The sequence below is a fragment of the Nyctereutes procyonoides genome, unplaced genomic scaffold, assembly GCF_905146905.1.
Source record: "Nyctereutes procyonoides isolate TBG_1078 unplaced genomic scaffold, NYPRO_anot_genome, whole genome shotgun sequence".
Taxonomy (NCBI): Eukaryota; Metazoa; Chordata; class Mammalia; order Carnivora; family Canidae; genus Nyctereutes; species Nyctereutes procyonoides.
In genome coordinates, this window is record NW_026575011.1 from 226,958 (window position 1) to 232,500 (window position 5,543).

Below are 5,543 nucleotides of genomic sequence, written 5' to 3' on the forward strand. Positions count from 1 at the left end.
TCGAGCCGGGTGGGCGGCTGCCGTGGGACCGCGGTACCGCTGGTCGACCGGATCCACCAGGAGGGAGGGAAGGAGGCGCGAGGGCGAGCGCCCCGGCGGGGAAGGAGGGGTCAGCGAGCCGGGCGCCCCGACGCGCCAGGCGCCGAGCGCTCCCCCCACCTCGCCGGGAAGGGGACCGGCGAGAGGAAGGATGGAGCGCCGGCGGATGGGACGGGAAGGCTGCGGCGAGCCTCCGCCCCCGCCCACCCTCCCGCCGCGGCAGGGGCGGCGGGACAGCAGGGGGAGGGAGGAAAGAAGAGGACAGGACTGGACAAACCCTTGTGTCGAGGGCTGACTTTCAATAGATCGCAGCGACGGAGCTGCTCTGCTACGTACGAAACCCCGACCCAGAAGCAGGTCGTCTACGAATGGTTTAGCACCAGGTTCCCCATGAATGTGCGTTGCGTGACGGGCGAGGGGGCGGCCCCCTTTCCGGCCGCGCCCCGTTTCCCGGGACGAGGGGCTCTCCGCACCGGTCCCCGGTCCCGACGCGCGGCGGCCCGCCGGCGGGGACGGCGGGGGACCGGCTATCTGAGGCCAACCGAGGCCCCGCGGCGCTGCCCTATCGTTCCGCCTGGGCGGGATTCTGACTTAGAGGCGTTCAGTCCTAATCCCACAGATGGTAGCTTCGCCCCATTGGCTCCTCAGCCAAGCACATGCACCAAATGTCTGAACCTGCGGTTCCTCTCGTACTGAGCAGGATTACCATGGCAACAACACATCATCCATCAATAGGGTAAAACTAACCTGTCTCACGACGGTCTAAACCCAACTCACGTTCCCTATTAGTGGGTGAACAATCCAACGCTTGGTGAATTCTGCTTCACAATGATAGGAAGAGCCGACATCGAAGGATCAAAAAGCGACGGCGCGGGATCCCTGGGTGGCGCAGCGGTTTGGCGCCTGCCTTTGGCCCAGGGCGTGATCCTGGAGACCCGGGATCGAATCCCACGTCGGGCTCCCGGTGCATGGAGCCTGCTTCTCCCTCTGCCTCTCTCCCTCTCTGTGACTGTCATTAAAAAAAAAAAAAAAAAAAAAGCACTTTAAAAAAAAAAGCGACGTCGCTACGAACGCTTGTCCGCCACAAGCCAGTTATCCCTGTGGGAACTTTTCTGACCCCTCCTGCTTAAAACCCAAAAGGCCAGAAGGATCGTGAGGCCCCGCATTCACGGTCTGTATTCATCCTGAAAAACAAGATCGAGCGAGCTTTTGCCCTTCTGCTCCACGGGAGGTTTCTGTCCTCCCTGAGCTCGCCTTAGGACACCTGCGTTACCGTTTGACAGGTGTACCGCCCCAGTCAAACTCCCCACCTGGCACTGTCCCCGGAGCGGCTCACACCCGGCCGGCGCGTCCGGGCGCTTTGGGTCAAAAGCGAGAACACCTCGGGCTCGCCCCCCCGCGCCGCCTCACCGCCTCTCCGGGTCAGTGAAGAAACGGTAAGAGTAGTGGTATTTCAACGGCGGCCCCCGCCCCGCCCCCACACCGGGACGGAGGGGCGCCGGGGGCCTCCCACTTATTCTACACCTCTCAGGGCTCTTCACCGCGCCACACTAGAGTCAAGCTCAACAGGGTCTTCTTTCCCCGCTGATTCCGCCAAGCCCGTTCCCTTGGCTGTGGTTTCGCTGGATAGTAGGTAGGGACAGTGGGAATCTCGTTCATCCATTCATGCGCGTCACCGATTAGATGACGAGGCATTGGGCTACCTTAGGAGAGTCCTAGTTACTCCCGCCGTTCACCCGCGCTTCAGTGAATTTCTTCACTTTGACATTCAGGGCACTGGGCAGAAATCACATCGCGTGCACACCCGCCGCGGGCCTTCGCGATGCTTTGTTTTTATTAAACAGTCGGATTCCCTGGTCCGCACCAGTTCTAACTCTGCTGCTAGGCGCCGGCCGAGGCGAGGCACCGCTCGGAACCGCGGCCCGGGGCGGACCGGCGCACCGACCAACGCGGGCGGCGGGGGGCGGCGCCGGGCTGTGAGCGGCGGACCGGAGCGACGGGGGACGGGACCACCGCCACAGTCCGCCGCCACCGGGCACCTGCCTGGCTGCCCGGGTGCAGCCGCGACGCCCGCCGCAGCTGCGGAGATCCACGGGAAGGGCCCGGCTCCGTCCAGAGTCGCGCCGCCACCGGCCCCCGGGTGCCCGTGTCCCGTGGGCCCGCGGGCCTCACGGGGAACTCTCACACCGCCGGGACCCCGCCGCAACCCCCGCCCCGCTTCCACGCCCCTGCCCCCCCAGGAAGGGGGATGGGAGAAGAGGAGAGCGGGGGGGGGGAGGAGAGCGGGGTGGGGAGGAGAGCGGGGGCGGAGGAGAGCGGGGGGGAGGAGAGCGGGGGGGGGAGGAGAGCGGGGGGTAGAGGAGGGGGGGGAGGAGAGCGGGGGGGCGAGAAGCGCGGAGTGGGGCGGAGGAGGGCCGCGGGGGCGGGGCGGGGCAGGGGTGCCCCGGGCGTGGGGGGGGTAGGCGGCGCCTCGTGCACCCACGGCACTTGCCCAGCCCCGCTTTGCACCGCAGCACGACCAACCCAACCCTTAGAGCCAATCCTTATCCCGAAGTTACGGATCCGGCTTGCTGACTTCCCTTACCTACATTGTTCCAACATGCCACAGGCTGTTCACCTTGGAGACCTGCTGCGGATATGGGTACGGCCCGGCGCGAGATTTACACCCTCTCCCACGGATTTTCAAGGGCCAGCGAGAGCTCACCAGACGCCGCCAGAACCGTGACACTTTGCAAGGCACGGGCCCCTCTCTCGGGGTGAACCCATTCCAGGGCGCCCCGCCCTTCACAAAGAAAAGAGCGCTCTCCCCGGGGCTCCCGCCGGCATCGGTTGCGTTACCGCACTGGACGCCTCGCGGCGCCCATCTCCGCCACTCCGGATTCGGGGATCTGAACCCGACTCCCTTTCGATCGGCTGAGGGCAACGGAGGCCATCGCCCGTCCCTTCGGAACGGCGCTCGCCCATCTCTCAGGACCGACTGACCATGTTCGACTGCTGTTCACATGGAACCCTTCTCCACTTCGGCCTTCCAAGTTCTCGTTTCAATATTTGCCACTACCAACAAGATCTGCACCTGCGGCGGCTCCACCCAGGCCCGGGCCTAGGCTTCAAGGCTCACCGCAGCGGCCCTACTACTCGTCGCGGCGTAGCGTCAACGGGGGTGGCGGTCGGGGAGAGAAAAGAGCGAGGACCGTGGCCGCCCCCCAGGAGAGGGAGAAGACCGCTGCGTGCGCCACAAACCCCCACCCACTCCCGTCCCTCTCACGCGTCACCGACTGCCAGCGACGGCCGTGTATGGGCGCGACGCTCCAGCGCCATTCATTTTCAGGGCTAGTGGATTCGGCAGGTGAGTTGTTACACACTCCTTAGCGGATTCCGACTTCCATGGCCACCGTCCTGCTGTCTATACCAACCAACACCTTTTCCGGGGCCTGATGAGCGCCACTTCGGGCGCCTAAACCCGGCGTATGTTTCATCCCACAGCGCCAGTTCTGCTCACCAAAAGTGGCCCACTAGGCACTCGCATTCCACGCCCGGCTGCACGCCAGCGAGCCGGGCTTCTTACCCATTTAATCTTTGAGAATAGGTTGAGATCGTCTCGGCCCCAAGACCTCTAATGTTTCGCTTTACCAGATAAAACCGTGGGTTCACGTGCGAGAGCGCCAGGTATCCTGAGGGAAACTTCGGAAGGAACCAGCTCTCAGATGGTTTGAGTAGTCTCTCACCCCTATACCCAGGTCGGACGACCGATCTGCACGTCAGGACCACTACGGACCTCCACCAGAGTTTCCTCTGGCTTTGCCCTGCCCGTGCATAGTTCACCATCTTTTGGTTCCTATCACGTGCACTCATGCTCCACCTCCCCGGCGCGGCGTGCGAGACGGGCCGGTGGTGCGCCCTCGGCGGACTGGAGAGGCCTCGGGATCCCACCACGGCCGGCGCTGCTCGCCGGACTTCACCTTCATTGCTCCACGGCGGCTTTTGTGGGAGCCCCTGACCCGCGCACTTGTTAGACTCCTTGGTCCGTGTTTTAGGACGGGTCGGGTGGGTGGCCGACATCGCCGCTGACCCCGTGCGCTCGCTTCGCTCTGCTTTGGTCATGGCCTGGCGCCTGGAGACCCCCCGGCACCGATTGCGTGACCCGCCCGGGGCGAACTGGGGACAGTCCACCGCGGCCCCACGTGTGCCCCGTCGCCGGGGGTGGGGGAGCGTTCGCGCCGTGGGAGGTGTGGCCCGGCCCACACGGGACCGGCGCGCCCCGCGGGGGACCCCTCTCGAAGTCGACGCAGGTGTGAGCGCCGGGCAGGGGAGAGCGCAGCGAAGGCCTGCTCCCTCGGCCACGGGATTAGGCGAGTGCTGCTGCCCGGGGGCTGTAACACTCGGGGGGGCGGGCCCCCGGCTCTCCGGCCCTCCCGAGAGGGAGGGCGGAGGGTCCCCACGAGCCACCTCCCCGCCGGCCTTCCCAGCCGTCCCGCAGGCGGTCGCGGCGCACCACCGCGGTGGAAATGCGCCCGGCAGAGGCCGGTCGCCGGCTGGGGGGCGGTCCCCCGCCGACCCCACTCCCCGCCGACCCCACTCCCATCCCTGCACGCCCACCCCCGCACCCGCCGGAGCCCCCTCTGGGGAGGGGGGACGGCGGGGGATTGGGCGGGTGGAGGGGTCGGGAGGAATGTGGGGCGGGGAAAGATCCGCCGGGCGCGGGCAACGGCCAGACACGCCGCCGGGTTGAATCCTCTGTGCGGATGCCACGGACCCCACCCATTTACCTCTTACCGGTTTCAAGCCCTCTTGAAATCTCTTCAAAGTTTTCAACTTTCCCTTGCGGTACTTGTTGACTATCGGTCTCGTGCCAGTATTCAGCCTTAGATGGAGTTTACCACCCGCTTTGGGCTGCATTCCCAAGGCACCCGACTCCGGGAAGACCCATGCCAGGCACGCCGTGGGCCGCTACCGTCCTCACACCGTCCATGGGCTGGGCCACGATCAGAAGGACTTGGCCCCCCACGAGCAGCGCCGGGGAGTGAGTCTTCCGTACGCCACTTGTCCCGTGCCCCACTGCGGGGCAGGGATTCGGCGCTGGGCTCTTCCCTGTTCACTCGCCGTTACAGAGGGAATCCTGGTTAGTTTCTTTTCCTCCGCTGACGAATATGCTTAAATTCAGCGGGTCGCCACGTCTGATCGGAGGCTGCGTCTCGGAGGGCGCGCGAGCGCACGGGCCGCGGAGGAGTCGCCTCGAGGCCGGGAGAGAGCCACAGACGAGAGGCGACGGGGCCCCCAACGACGGGACGGGGGACCCCGTGCGAGGGAGCACGAGCCGGCGGCGGAGGAGCGGGGCCCTGTCGGGGCAGGGGAGCCATGCGGGCAGCGGGACGTCGTCGTGGCACGTCGTTCGCACATGACCGCCAGCCCACAACGCCCTCGCCCACCACCCTGCCGCTCCGCGCGACAACCCGGCCCCTCGCCTCCCTCTCTTCGCGCGCGAGGTCCCTCCCACGGACGCGAAC

At 66.2% G+C, this 5,543-nt stretch overlaps 1 non-coding gene across 1 annotated transcript; it reads right to left on the minus strand.

Moving 5' to 3' along the window:
* Positions 1-310: 310 nt before the first annotated feature.
* On the minus strand, positions 311-5,227 carry LOC129518016 (28S ribosomal RNA). The gene has a single exon (XR_008666115.1). It is a non-coding gene; the product is annotated as a 28S ribosomal RNA (ribosomal RNA).
* Between the last annotated feature and the right edge of the window lie 316 nt (positions 5,228-5,543).